Here is a 16302-nt window from a genome sequence, read left to right as displayed (position 1 = left end):
TTTGAAGCCTCACCTCAAAATATTTCTTCTCTTTAGCGTCTGTTTTTTTAATAAAGCTAACCTTTTAGTTATTTGAAATTAACAAACCTCACTTAGCTTCTTAAGTTCAATACAAGAAACATTCTAGGTCAGGGCTGATGGCGCACACCTGTAATTCCAGTGGTGTGGGAGGCAGAGGAAGGGGATTAGGAGTTCAAAGCCAGCCTTAGCAAAAGCCAGGTGCTAAGCAACTCATTGAGACCTGTCACTAAATAAAATACAAAATAGGTCTGTGATGTGGCTCAGTGGCCAAGTGCTCCTGGGTTCAATCCCAGTACCCAACCCCTTGCAAAAAAAATTATTTTCCTTCTACTTGGGATATTCTTTACCTCTTCTCCCAATAAACTTCTATTCATCATTCATTCTTGGTTCAATGGCTGACCTATGGATTAGGTCAGATCCCCTGATTTCTTTCATGACTGCCCATATCGTCCTTCTTATTACTCATTAGTACATTAGAAAATGTCTCTTTTGCTCTTTATTGAATCCTTAATCTCAGTATAGAATCCAGAACATATTATGTATGAATTCAATAAGTATTTGTAAAATGAATTGATATATTGATTTGCTTAGTACCTTGCTTTTGCTGAGGCTGGCTTTGAACTTGTGATCCTCTTGCTTCAGCCTCCTGAGTTACTGGGATTACAGGCATGTGCCACCACGTCCAGCTCAATTTTTCTTTTTAAGAAACTAAAAATGGAAGACTAAATTAAATCCCCAGAGCAAGTAGAAGGGAAAAATAAAATAAAACTTGAGTCACTGAACTTAAACATGAAAGAGTAAGGGAAAATAAATTGTGTAAACAACAGCTAATTCCAGTAAAAGACTAGAGAAATTGAAAAAGTTATTGCTAGATTACCAAGAAAAGATGAATGACAAATGTCAAGAATAGAAGGTAATCATTGATGAAAGCTATCATTAAATCCCCAAATTCTAAGAAGGTACTAATGGAATATTTTAAACAATTTATCTCCACAAATTTGATGAAAAGAACAATTTCATGAAGGTCACAAACTCCTTCTATTTAAAAAGTAGGTTACCTGAATCCTATGTATGTTTAAGATATTTACTTTTTAGATAAGTTTTCACATAAGGAAAACTCAATAGTTTTCCCATATTGTTTCACTGGTGAATTCAGCCAAACATTAAAGGAAGAAAGTACACTATGAATCCAACATATAAGACTGTTCAAGAAAACTACACATTACTACTTTTAATGAATATGGGAAATTTTATTTTGTCAAGTGGGATTTATCTTGGGAAATGTTGACTATTTGAGCCTTTGAAAATCATTGAAATCACGTATAACAACAAAGAAAAAGCATATGATCATCTTAATTAGGGAACAAGAGATGATATTTGACAAGATTAAGTATCCTCTTATAACAAAAACTTAGGAAACCAGAAATGAAACAGACTCTTAAACTACCAGTGTCTATAGAACTTATATCTATGTTGATGGCAAAATACTGAATAATGAAAGTCTTTTTCCTAAGGTTGTAAACGAGGAAAGAAGGTACAAACTCTAGATGACTATTGAGCCTATAACTGGGAGTATGGCCAGTGAAATTAAAAAAGAAAAAAAAGTATAAAAATTAATAATGAAATAAAGTTGTTCTTAGAGATAGCATGGTTTTGGATGTAACAAATACCTAAAAATTAGTAAAGTGGCTCCTACAAACAATAAATGAGTTAAGGTAAATATGAAAAAATCAATTTTACTATATATTTTCAAAAACAACTAGAAATTTAATTACATGGATAGGCAGAACTAACATCATCAAAATGGCGATATTACCAAAAGTTCTCTATAGGTTTAATGCAATGCCGATCAAAATGCCAATGGCATTTCTTGTAGAAATAGATAAAGCAATCATGAAATTCATATGGAAAAATAAAAGACCAAGAATAGCAAAAGCAATTCTAAGCAGGAAGTGTGAATCAGGTGGTATAGCGATACCGGATTTAAAACTATATTACAGAGCAATAGTAACAAAAACAGCATGGTACTCGTACCAGAACAGGCGGATGGACCAATTGTACAGAATAGAGGACACAGAGACTAATCCACAAAGCTACAGCTATCTTATATTTGATAAAGGTGCTAAAAGCATGCAATGGAGGAAGGATAGCATCTTCAACAAATGGTGTTGGGAAAACTGGAAATCCATATGCAACAAAATGAAACTGAATCCCCTCCTCTCGCCATGCACAAAAGGTAATTCAAAGTGGATCAAGGAGCTAGATATCAAATCAGAGACTCTGCGTCTGATAGAAGAAAAAGTTGGCTCCGATCTACATATTGTGGGGTCGGGCTCCAAATTCCTTAATAGGACACCCATAGCACAAAAGTTAATAACTAGAATCAACAAATGGGACCTACTTAAACTGAAAAGTTTTTTCTCAGCAAGAGAAACAATAAGAGAGGTAAATAGGGAGCCTACATCATGGGAACAAATTTTTACTCCTCACACTTCAGATAGAGCCCTAATATCCAGAGTATACAAAGAACTCAAAAAATTAAACAATAAGAAAACAAATAACCCAATCAACAAATGGGCCAAGGACCTGAACAGACACTTCTCAGAGGAGGACATACAATCAATCAACAAGTACATGAAAAAATGCTCACCATCACTAATAGTCAGAGAAATGCAAATCAAAACCACCCTAAGATACCATCTTACTCCAGTAAGATTGGCAGCCATTATGAAGTCAAACAACAACAAGTGCTTGGAGAGGATGTGGGGAAAAGGGTACTCTTGTACATTGCTGGTGGGACTGCAAACTGGTGTGGCCAATTTGGAAAGCAGTATGGAGATTCCTGGGAAAGCTGGGAATGGAACCACCATTTGACCCAGCTATTGCCCTTCTCGGACTATTCCTTGAAGACCTTAAAAGAGCGTACTACAGGGATACTGCTACATCGATGTTCATAGCAGCACAATTCACAATCGCTAGACTGTGGAACCAACCCAGATGCCCTTCAGTAGATGAATGGATAAAAAAAATGTGGCATTTATACACAATGGAGTATTATACAGCACTAAAAAATGACAAAATCATGGAATTTGCAGGGAAATGGATGGCACTAGAGCAGATTATGCTAAGTGAAGCTAGCCAATCACTAAAAAACAAATACCAAATGTCTTCTTTGATATAATGAGAGCAACTAAGAACAAAGCAGGGAGGAAGAGCAGGAAGAAAAGATTAACATTAAACAGATACATGAGGTGGGAGGGAAAGGGAGAGAAAAGGGAAATTGCATGGTAATGGAGGGAGATCCTCATTGTTATACAAAATTACATATAAGAGGTTGTGAGGGGAATGGGAAAATAAACAAGGAGAGAAATGAATTAAAGTAAATGGGGTAGAGAGAGAAGATGGGAGGGGAGGGGAGGGGAGATAGTAGAGGATAGGAAAGGTAGCAGAATACAACAGTTCCTAATAGGGAATTATGTAAAAATGTAGATGTGTAACCGACGTGATTCTGCAATCTGTATTTGGGGTAAAATTGGGAGTTCAAAACCCACCTGAATCAAATGTATGAAATATGATATGTCAAGAGCTTTGTAATGTTTTGAACAACGAATAAAAAAAAAGCAAAAAAAAAACCCCAAAACAAAGCTGAACAAAGAAACTATAGAACTCAATAATATAATCAATAACTTAGACTTAACTGACATATATAGAATATTCCAACTTTCAATGAGAGAATATTCTTTCTTCTCAGCAACACATGGATCGTACTCTAAGATGACCATATGCTATGTTACAAAGCAACTCTTAGCAAATATAAAAAAGTAGAGATACTATCCTGCATTCCATCAGATCATAATGGTATGAAATTAGAAATCAATGATAAAATAAGGAGTAAAATCTACTCCAACACCTGGAGACTAAATAATATGCTATTGAATGAACAATGGATTACAAAAGACATCAAGGAGGAGATTAAAATGTTTTTACAGGTGAATGAGAACACAGATACAACATATCAAAATCTCTGGGACACTGTGAAAGCAGTTCCAAGAGGGAAGTTCTTTGCATGTAGTTCATTCCTTAAAAGAAGAAAAAGTCAACAAATAAAATGACTTAATACTACATCTCAAGCCCTAGAAAAAGAAGAAAAAAATCAACACCAAAAGCAGCAGAAGAGAGGAAATAATTAAACTCTTAGCTGAAATCAAAGAAATTGAAACAATTAAAAAAAGTGACAGAACAAAAAGTTGGTCCTTTTGACAGACACTTAGCCATGTTAATGAAGAGAAGGACAGAGAAAACTCAATCACTAACATACATGATGAAAAAGGAAATACCAAAACAGACACTACAGAAATACAGAATATAATTAGAAATTATTTCAAAAACCTGCACTCCAATAAAATAGAAAATATCAAAGGCATTGACAAATTTCTAAAGTCATATAGTTTGCCCAAATTGAATCAGGATGATATACACATTTAAAAAGATCAATTTCAAGTGATGAAATAGCAGACACCATCAAAAGTCTACCAACCAAGAAAAGCCCAGGACCAAACAGATACATAGCCGAGTTTTACAAGACCTTTAAAGAAAGAACTAATATCAATACTCTCCAATTAATTTCAGGAAATAGAAAAAGAGGCAGCATTTCCAAACTCATTCTATGAGGCCAATATCACTCTGATTCCAAAACCAAGCAAAGATACATCAAAAAAAAAAAAAGATAACTTCAGACCAATATCTCTGATGAACATAATGCAAAAATTGTCAATAAAATTCTGGCAAATCAAATACAAAAAGCTCATGTACTATGATCAAGTGGGATTCATCCTAGGGACACAAGGTTGGTTCAACATAACATACAACAATCAATAAATGTAATTTATCACATCAATAGAGTTAAATATAACAATCATATGATCATCTCAATAGACACAGAAAAAGCATTTGACAACATATAGCACCCTTTATGTTCAAACACTAGAAAAACTAGGGATAATAGGATCATATCTCAACATAATAAAGGTTATATATGCTAATCCCCAGGCCAACATCATTCTAAATGGAGAAAAATTGAAGGCATTCTCTCTATAAACTGGAACAAGACAGGGATACCCTCTTTCATCACTTCTATTTAACATAGTTGTTGAAACACTGGCCAGAACAATTACACAGATGAAAGAAATTAAAGGAGTACACATAGGAAAAGAAGAACTCAAATTGGCACTATTTGTTGATGATATGATTCTATACTTGGAAGACCCTAAAAGTTCCACCAAAAAACCTTGTAGAGTTTGTAAATGAATTCATCAAAATAGCAGGATATAAAATCAACACCCATAAATCAAAGGCATTTCTGTGTATCAGTGACAAATTCTCAGAAAGGGAAATGAGGAAAACTACCCCATTCTCAATAGCCTCAAAAAAAAAAGTTCTTGGGAATCAACTTAATGAAAGAGGTGAAAGATCTATATAATAAAAATTACAGAACCCCAAGAAAGAAGTCAAAGAAGACCTTAGAAGATGGAAAGATCTACCTTGCTCTGGATAGGGGGAATTAATATTATCAAAATGACCATACTTCCAAAAGCACTATAGATTTAATGCAATTCTGATCCAAATTCCAATGACATTCCTCATAGAAATAGTAAAAGCAATCATGAAATTCATCTGCAAAAATAATCCATATGCCACAAAATGAAATTAAACCCTTATCTCTCACCATACACGAAACTCAACTCAAAATGGATCAAGGACTTAAAAATACAACCAGAGGGCTGGGGATGTGGCATGTGTAGGGCGCTGGGTTTGATCCTCAGCACCACCTAAAAGTAAAATAAAGATGTTGTGTCCACCGCTGCTGAGAGCCACGGCCGAGTCTGTATGGCCCCTGGCATTTTGCCAACAGTATTGATTGACAGGTGAGGCATTACTATCTGCCTCTGCCGCAACTTTTGAGTTCTCGCACTATTTTGGAGTTCTCGTGGGGATTTCCGGGGACTCCCCGAGAGTTCCCATTGGTTGGGGAAGTGCAGGAGGAGGGATTTCCGGGAGAGATATTTCCTCCTGGGGGTTCCTGGACCAGCCGCGTGGCGTTCGGGAGGATTCCCCGGGAGCTGTGTGAAGTGTTTTCCTGCAGTTCAAAAATAAAGTTTGTTCCTGCTTCAGTGGCTCGTGATTTGTGCCCAGCCAGACTGCGGCAATTGGCGGCCCGTGCGGGGAACGTCTGAAGCTTCTGGGTAAGTGAAATTGCTTGCCCCTAAGGGAAGGCCAGAGAATGGGTGTCCATTTTAAAAAACAATGTGTTCTTGTTTTGATTTGTTTTGTGTTTGTTTCAAGCTGCCTATCCCTAGAAATTTCTCAGGCAGATTGGGAAAAATGGTTGGCTCAAGGTTTGAAGTTGTTCACCCCTGAGGAAGAGATAGATATAGACCACAAATGCACATATCAAGAAAATAGGAAAATTGATACAACGATTTTTTGTTCCGTTTTTGTTTCATTCTGTTTTGGTTTTGTTTTGTGTTATCTTATTGGGTTGCGTTATCTTTATAACAGATTAGAAATTAGTAAAAAACATACTGAAAGAGTGTTAAGTAAATTGTTAGAGGTTCAGACCATGGAGAAAGACATTTTAGATCAAGCAAAAGAGAAGGTCTCTCAAGCTAGTCAGACAGAGGAAGAAAATTTAAAGAAAGAAAGCTTAGAGGAGAAACAGCTATTAGGGAAAAAGCTACAACAGGAGGCTGCTACTAACACCGTTCTATCACCAGAGGGCATAATTCAACCAACAGCTCCCCCTATGGAGATAGCTGAGTGGCCCTCAAACCCCATAGTTGATAGATGGGATCCTGAGACAGGACCTCAAAGATTAGCATGCCCTGTACTTGAGCAGGCAGGAGGGCAACGAATTCACCGTGCTTTAGATTTTAAAACAGTGAAGCAGTTAAAGGAGGCTGTAACAACCTATGGTCCTCAAGCTCCGTTCACTGTAAGCATGGTCGAATGCATTACCAACTTGGACATGATGCCAGCAGATTGGGCTAGTATGTGTAAATCTGTGCTAAATGGAGGACAATATTTGTTATGGAAGGTTGCCAATGAGGAATTTTGCAGGGAGACAGCTAGGCAAAATGCAGCAGCTGGTTACCCTCAAAGAAATCTAGATATGTTGTTAGGAAAAGGACCTTATGAGGGTCAACGGCAACAAATTGAATATGATCCTGGCGTATACGCACAAATTGCTGTAGATGCGATTAGGGCATGGAAAACTTTACAGGGGCATGGAGATTTACAAGGTCAATTATCTAAGGTAATACAAGGAACTAATGAACCTTACGCTGAATTTGTAGATAGACTTATTCAAGCAGCTTCCAGAATTTTTGGGGATACAGAACAGGCAATGCCATTTAAAAAACAACTGGCTTATGACCAAGCAAATCGTTGTTGCAGAGAGGTCATTAGACCATGGAGACATGAAGATTTAAACACATATATTAAATTATGTAGAGACATTAATGAACAAGGGCGAGTCTTAGCAGCAGTACAACAGGCTTTAGATGCCAGGCCAAAAACATGCTATAATTGTGATCAAACAGGACATTTTAAAAGGAGTTGCCCCATAGGAGGAGGGTTTAACAAAGCTAGGTATCAAAGGAATAGAATACCAGGTATTTGCCCACGATGCCGTAGAGGGAAACATTGGGCTAATGAATGCCATTCTCAAACCACCATAGAGGGTATTCCGTTATCAAAAAACAGACAAGGACCAAGTGTTTACCCACGATATCATGGAGAAAGGCATCGGGCTCCTTTGCCAAAAAACGGACAGGGGGGCCCAATGCTCCGGGGCCCACGACCACAAATGTACGGGGCACTGGAGGAACCCAGAAACACCATGGAGGAACCCAGCAACACCATCAGGGTAGTGCCCAGGACACATTATCCATCAGATCTCTCATCAGACGAATCAGAGGGAGTGCAGGGTTGGACATCTGCGCCTCCGCCAGAGCAGTACTAACTCCAGAGATGGGAGTTCAAATCATTCCCACAGGAGTAAAAGGACCTCTTCCCCAAGGAACAGTAGGCTTATTGTTAGGATGCAGTTCTTCTATGCTAAAAGGACTTATGATAAGTCCCAGGGTAATTGATCCCGATTATGAAGGTGAAATAAAAATTATAGCTAGTTCTCCAAAGGGTATGTCAGTAATTTCACCAGGAGATAGAATAGCACAGTTATTAATAATACCCAGCCTACATGATAAATTTTCCAGTAGTACTATAGAAAGAGGTTCCAGGGGATTAGGCTCCACAGGTATAGATTGGGCTATGCTGTCTTTAAATTTAGATTCTCGCCCCATGCTAAAACTAAATATTCAAGGACATGAATTTAATGGGCTACTGGATACAGGTGCAGACCTTAGCATCATATCTCATCAAGAATGGCCAAAACATTGGCCGTTACAACAAGCCACTCAAACGCTTCGAGGCCTAGGAGTGGCGACTAATCCCCATAGAAGTGCAATGGCATTAGATTGGAAGGATCTTGAAGGATGTGAAGGAACTATACAGCCATATGTATTGGATCATCTTCCTATAAATTTATGGGGACGAGATGTCCTAGATCAATTAGGTTTGACATTAACAAATAACATCAATCCAAATGCGCCCACTATTAGGGCTAGACAAGGTTTCAGGAAAGAAAAAAGATTAGGAGAACAAGGCATAGCAGCACCAATTCAAATAGATCAAGGAATAAATAGACATGGACTGGGTTTTCAGAAGGGGTCACTGAGGCAATAAAAATTACTTGGAAATCAGAAAGACCAGTATGGGTTCCTCAGTGGCCCCTGACTAAAGAAAAGATACAAGCAGCCCATGACCTGGTCAAACAACAATTAGCGGAGGGACATATACAACCTTCCGTATCTCCTTACAATACTCCCATTTTTGTCATTAAAAAGAAATCTGGTAAATGGAGATTATTGCAAGATTTAAGAGCCATTAATAATGAGATGGTTATTATGGGACCTGCTCAATCGGGGATTCCTCAATTGTCTGCTTTGCCAAAAACCTGGTATGTTTTAGCTATAGATATTAAAGATTGTTTTTTTTTTTCAATTCCAATTCATCCTGAGGATAGTCCACATTTTGCATTTACTATCCCTGCACTGAATCATGAAGGTCCTGATCAGAGATATGAATGGAAAGTACTCCCTCAAGGGATGGCTAATAGCCCAACTATGTGTCAAATTTATGTTAACAAAGCAATCCAGCCACTTAGAAATCAAAATCCTAAACTACAAATATTTCACTATATGGATGATGTATTGTTAGCACACAAAGATAAAAACACATTGCTAGAATGTTATGCCACACTTACAAATTTATTAAAAAATTATAATCTAGAGATAGCAATAGATAAAGTACAATTATATTTTCCAATTAATTATTTAGGAGTTCTATTATCCTCAACCATGGTCCGTCCACCAAAAATTCAAATACGAGTAGATCAACTCAAATCACTTAACGACTTTCAAAAGTTATTAGGAGACATAAATTGGATAAGGCCTTATCTAGGCATACCAACAGGAGAGTTGGGACCTTTATTTGATATCCTAAAAGGTCCATCAGATCCAAATTCACCCCGCATGTTAACGCCTGAAGCAAGAAAGGCATTAAAAATTATTGAAACATATATGGAAAATATGCATTTGGATAGAATTGATATAACTTTGCCTTTATTATTTATTGTACTACCAACAAAAAATATTCCTACAGGAGTATTTTGGCAAGAAGGTCCATTATTGTGGATACATTTATCTTATTCTCCTAACACTATTCTTACTAGGTATCCTGAGGCTGTAGGACAATTAATACTCAAAGGAATAAAAGCAGCAAAGGGAGTGTTTGGAATTTCTCCCAATAAAATTATTACTCCATATACTATGGATCAAATTGATGAGTTAGCTAATGAGTTAAATACTTGGGCAATAATCATGTGTAAATCTAATGTTTCATTTGATAATCACTTACCACCTAATCCTTTGTTGTCTTTTTGGTCTTCGCATCCTGTAGTTTTTCCAAAAATGACAAGAAAAGCCCCTATCATGAATGCTCCAAATGTATTCACTGATAGGTCAAATAATGGTACAGCAGCAGTAGTTACCCCGATCAAACTTTTACATTTTTAGTACCCAAACAATCAGCTCAAAAGGTAGAGCTTAATGCAGTTTTACAAGCTTTTGTGATGTTTAAAGATTCTGTATTTAATTTATTTTCTGATAGTCAGTATATAGTTAATGCTATAGTATCCCTTGAAGATGCTGGCAGGATTTCCCCTTCCTCTACTGTTTTCTCTTTGTTTTCTGCTATACAAAGTCTAATCTGGGACAGAAAAGATCCATTCTTTATAGGACATATCAGAGCACATGCAGGATTGCCTGGAGCCCTTAGTTTGTGCAACGATTTAGCAGATAAAACTACACATGACATACATATTTTCTCTACACTAGAAGAAGCTACACATTTTCATAAAAGGTTCCATGTCAACGCTAATACTTTACAAAAGCATTTTAAAATAACTAAGGAACAAGCTAGACAAATAATAAAACAATGTCAAAATTGTGTGACCTTTTTACCACAAGTTAATCTTGGAGTCAATCCTAGAGGACTGATACCTAACCATATTTGGCAGATGGACGTCACACACTTGCCAGAATTTGGAAAATTAAAATATTTGCATGTTACAGTTGATACTTCTTCCGGATTTTTGATGGGCTCCCTTCATTCCGGAGAAAAAACTAAAGATTTTATAGCTCATTGCTTACAAAATTTTGCCACTGTGGGCGTTCCAAAACAGTTAAAAACAGATAATGGTCCTGGTTATACTTCTACCTCTTTTAAACAATTTTGCTCATCATTTGGCATTACTCATATAACAGGAATCCCATACAATCCTCAGGGACAAGGCATAGTTGAAAGAGCTCATCAAACTATTAAAATGTACTTATTAAAGCAAAAAGAGGGAATTGGAAAGGGGTATATATCACCCAAAGATAAACTTAAAATAACCATTTTTACTCTAAACTTTTTAAATTTGGATTCATCAGGGCTTAGTGCTGCGGAAAGGCATATGTGTCCAAAAAATGTACATAAGCCTAAGGTACTTTGGAAGGATATTCTAACAGGACAATGGAAAGGTCCTGACCCAGTGATTGTCTGGAGTCGGGGTTCTGTTTGTGTTTTTCCACAGGGAGAACAGCAGCCGATTTGGATTCCAGAGAGATTAACTAAAACAATTTCTACAGACCAAAAGGAAGATGATTTGAATCAAATCCATAACAGCTGATATCCAGAACTCCAGTTTGGCTATTCTTACATCTGCGACAGTGATTAACCAGGATGCTTTTTTCAATATTTATTTTATTATTTGCCTTTTCCCACATCATAAAGTTCTATTTTATTTTTGAGCTCATACAGACCTAGGTTAATGTTTTTCTGATCAGTTTTATTTTTTGACTGTGGAGTTTTTAAGCATTGTAATGGAGATTTCACCTAGGTAAAGCTACAAGGCCTTTACTATTGTCTTATGTGTTGTATGTTATGTGTGCACACTTCTGTTTTGTGTTGTATGTCTGTATGTGCGTATGTCCGTATATCATATATGAGGAGCGCTCATGAATAAATGGATCCGAATTTTTTTATTCACATGATTTTAATGGTTTAATTTAGATTGGGTAAACAGCTGTTGAAAATTGTTTTAATATGTGAACAAATAAGGAGGTTAACAGATCTGTTTGTTTACTTTCACCTTTCCTTCTCATTATATTTAATAATTCTGTTCAGGATAATGTAAATTGTTCAAAAAATTGTTTTCTTAGTGCCTGTTGGAATGTTACATAATTTTTTTCTTAGCATCATTGCCAGAATTCCTATCTTCATCCCAGTGCTGGTGAAGACAAAGATAAAACCAAACTACAGCTTCTTCGATAGTTATCACAACAAACTGTATAAACTGATGCATCAATGAATAATAACTCAACAAGTAATGCTCAATCAAGGAGTCGATTTACTTTGGGAGGAAATGGACATATTGACAGATTCCTCTGCTTTGAACTGCTTGCAGAACTTGCCTGGACTATGTATCACTTGTATGCATTGTGAACTATCTGTTGGTGCAGTGAATTGTGGTAGTGCTGGAGTATTTTTGCTGATGGTGTCACCGGTGGTACAATTTTTCAAAGGAGCCCTCAATTGGCTTAGTGTCATGGCATTTTGCATCCTCCTCCCTTCTACTAGTGATGGTCTAAAATTTGGGGGCCAACAGAGGTGAGGCAAAGAACCTCACCCCCCCACTGGTGCAAAGGCCTATCCACAAGTATGGCTGTATGCTGGACCGGTAGTCAGTGATGGGTATGATCCAATTGCAGTGGTACCAACCTAAGACAGGAGGCTGATGCCTAGAGGTCAGTTCATCCGATGACGGGTAAGGACCATATGTTGAATTGGACTGCCTAACAGGCACGGTCCCTAAGCCACATTGCTTGTTGTTTAATTAAACAAAAAGGGGGAGATGCTGAGAGCCACGGCCAAGTCTGTATGGCCCCTGGCATTTTGCCAACAGTATTGATTGACAGGTGAGGCATTACTATCCGCCTCTGCCACAACTTTTGAGTTCTCGCACTATTTTGGAGTTCTCGTGGGGATTTCCGGGGATTCCCCGAGAGTTCCCATTGGTTGGGGAAGTGCAGGAGGAGGGATTTCCGGGAGACATATTTACTCCTGGGGGTTCCTGGACCAGCCGTGTGGAGTTCGGGAGGATTCCCCGGGAGCTGTGTGAAGTGTTTTCCTGCAGTTCAAAAATAAAGTTTGTTCCTGCTTCAGTGGCTCATGATTTGTGCCCAGCCAGACTGCGGCACACCGCAAACTAGAAAAATAAAAAATTCTCTCTCTCTCTCTCTCTAAATAAAAAAAAGAATACAAGTAGAGACCCTTCGTGGAATAGAAGAAAAAGTAGGCCCTAATCTCCCTCATTCGGGATTAGGTCCCAACTCCCTTAATAAGACTCCTGTGGCATAAGAATTAAAATCAAGAATCAATAAATGGGATGGACTTAAACTAAAAACCTTCTTCTCCGCAAAAGACACAATCTTTTAGGTGAATAGAGAGCCTATATCTTGGGAGCAAATCTTTACCACTCACACACCGGAAAGAGTACTGATTATTATGATATATAAAGAATTCATAAAGCTAAACACCAAAAAACAAATAAACCAATCAATAAATGGGCCAAGGAACTGAAGAGACACTTCTCAGAGGTCTCACATATCGACAAATACATGAAAAAAAAATGTTCAGCACCACTAGCAATTAGAGAAATGCAAATCAAAACCACTGTAAGATTTAATCTCACTCCAGTCAGAGTGGTAGCTATTATGCATACAAACAACAATATGTGTTGGCGAGGATGTGGGGAAAAGGGTACACTCATACACTGCTGGTGAGCCTGAAAATTGGTGCAGCCAATATGGAAAGCAGTGTGGAGATTTCTTAGAAATTGGGAATGGAACCACCATTGGCCCCAGCTAACCCTCTCCTCTGTCTATACCCAAAGGACTTAAAAACAGCATCCTACAGGGACACAGGTACATCAATGTCTATAGCAGTACAATTCACAACAGCTAAACTGTGGAACAAACCTATATGCCCTTCAATAGATGAATGGATAAAAAATGTGGCATATATACACAATGGAATATTACTGAGCAATAAAAGAGAATAAAATCATGGTATTTGCAGGTAAATGGATAGAGTTAGAGAAGATAATGCTAAATCAAGTTAGCCAGTACCCCCAAACCAAATGCTGAATATTTTCTTTGATATAAGGGGCCTGATTCATAGTGAGGTAGGAAGGGGAAGCATAGGAGGAATAGACAGACTCTAGATAGGGCAGAGGGGATGGAAAGAAGGGAGGAGGCATGGGGTAATTAATGATGGTGAAATGTGATGATCATATACTATGCAAAGTACATGTATGAAGACACAAATTGGTGTGAATATAGTATGCGTACAACAAGAGATATGAAAATTATGGTCTATATATGTAATAAGACTTATAATGTGTTCTGCTGTCATATATACATTAAAAAATTACATTAAAGACAGATTTAAAACTAGCTTGTCTTAATCTTTAGGTCATGTTCTGAACCATCCATTTTAGAATTTGTAACCTTCAATCAAGTGTGACATTCAAATGAATCCTCTCTTCTCTCTCAACTCTTTAGAGCATCAGCCCTATATTGTCACCAACTGTCTAATAAGTCTTCTTTTCTACTCTGATTCTAATACTCAACCACATCCAGTTAGTGTCTTGTAAACCTTGCAAATGTTCCTTTGTTGTTTGTTGTTGAAAAACATTCTCTGGTAATGAAATAGCTCTTTATTTTCTCCTTCCTATACCCTCTACCCCATCTTTTATATCAATTGGTGGGCTTTGCCCAAAGTTATATCTTTGCTTTCAATGACTCTCTTGGTACCTTGTCAGCTATCAAGGATGCAGTTTTCCAAAACAGATAATACAGACAGAGTTAGCCTGGACATTGTTTGGGGATGACATCTGTTCTGCTCAATATCTCTGATAAATCAATAAATATTTTGAGAGCCATTCCTCAAAACATCATAGCTTTATTGGAAATTCCCATATTTCTCTGCTTTTTGCTTCTCACACCTATCTTTAAAGTTGTTTTTGTATTCCCATGTAGGTTTAAAAGTTAAAGCTCAAACTCAGTATTTAGTGTTCCTGTAACCATTCTACCTTTAAATTGCACTGTAAGTGATAAGGGCATTGCCATTTTCCACTCACCCAAACTTTAAATAACAGAGTCCCTTTAACTCCATTTTTTTTCTTCCCTGATATCTATTTAGCTACCATTTCCTGTGGTCAACCTTCACCAGATTTATTGCATCTATCCTCTCTGTATAAGTTAATTATTACTTAAAAACAATATCTCATGTGCTGGTTCAGCCCTGGATCATCATTCACCTACTGTTAGCTAGTGGGTCAAAAACTCAGATGACTGGAATGGCTAGGGACAACCAAACCTCTTTACCTATTTGTTCATTCTGACTCTGCACACAGCACAAAAGTCTCTGATTTTGATAAGATTAAGCCTCCTGCAAGTCCTAATAAAATTTTTGCTGTTTCTTATTGACTGACATTTCACTCTACAAGGCAAATCACACACTGTATAAGTCAATCCCACAGACTATACAGGAAGAGACTCCACATAGGTATGGCTACTGGAGAATGTTATTCATCTGGTCGCCCTTATAGCAACAATCTGCAATTCTTTCCTAATTCTCATTCTTACTGCTATAATCCTAGTTCAGATTTTCATGACTGCCTCTTTAATAATCTGCAGGATTTCTAGTGTTTCTGTCCCTGCTACCTGTGCCTTCTAATGCATCTGTTATACTTAAAAAGTTCTAATCAAGTTCCTTTCCTGTCTAAAGCAAACAAACAGTACCTTCATATAGGCTTCCAAGAAAAGTGTTTTCTTCTTCATGACTTTGAGCATTCTCAGTACATCTTTGCCACCTTGATGCCCATGGTTCTCCCACACCTTAACTTACAGTTTTAAAGCATTTCTTTCCTCCTTCCCCTTACTCACATTTGATAATTCTATTTTTCTTACTAAAATGGAATTTTACCTGATATTTTTTCATTAAAGTCAAACCCATTCTTTGAATCAATTTTTTCTTCCCCTATTCATGTCAGAAATTACTTTTTGTGTCAATAAAATCTTAACATAGTTTACTCATGACTCCCTTACCACAATGATCTCACCCTTCACTTTACTACGGTAGGCTTTTGTGTGTGGCTGTATCCCTTCTCATGCTTAACCTCTAGAATAATTCTACTAGGATCTGACATATCACATATATAATTTAACATTTTTAATGACCATTTGTAAAGAAGCAAAAAATGTACTGAGGTTATTCATGTTAATCATAGATTTTACTTATCTTAATGTCTCTCAGAATATTATTTCAACAAGTAAAAAAATTATTGATTTTTATGTTCTGGTTTTATATTAACTCTGAAATACAAGTATATTTTATACTTACATCATATCTCTGCTCAAATTAGCAACATTGCAATGCTCCATAATTCTTCCTGTTGGCTTCTATAGGTGCACATCACTATAGGTGAACATCCTAACTTCAGAAATACGGAAGAAATACTGATGTAACACAGGAAATGTCACTTCATAGTCAGAC

This window comes from Marmota monax, unplaced genomic scaffold (genome assembly GCF_021218885.2).
Source record: "Marmota monax isolate L192 unplaced genomic scaffold, Marmota_monax_Labrador192_F-V1.1 WCK01_AAM20220418_F8-fsc00308, whole genome shotgun sequence".
NCBI classification, from domain to species: Eukaryota; Metazoa; Chordata; class Mammalia; order Rodentia; family Sciuridae; genus Marmota; species Marmota monax.
This window is presented reverse-complemented; position numbering follows the sequence as displayed.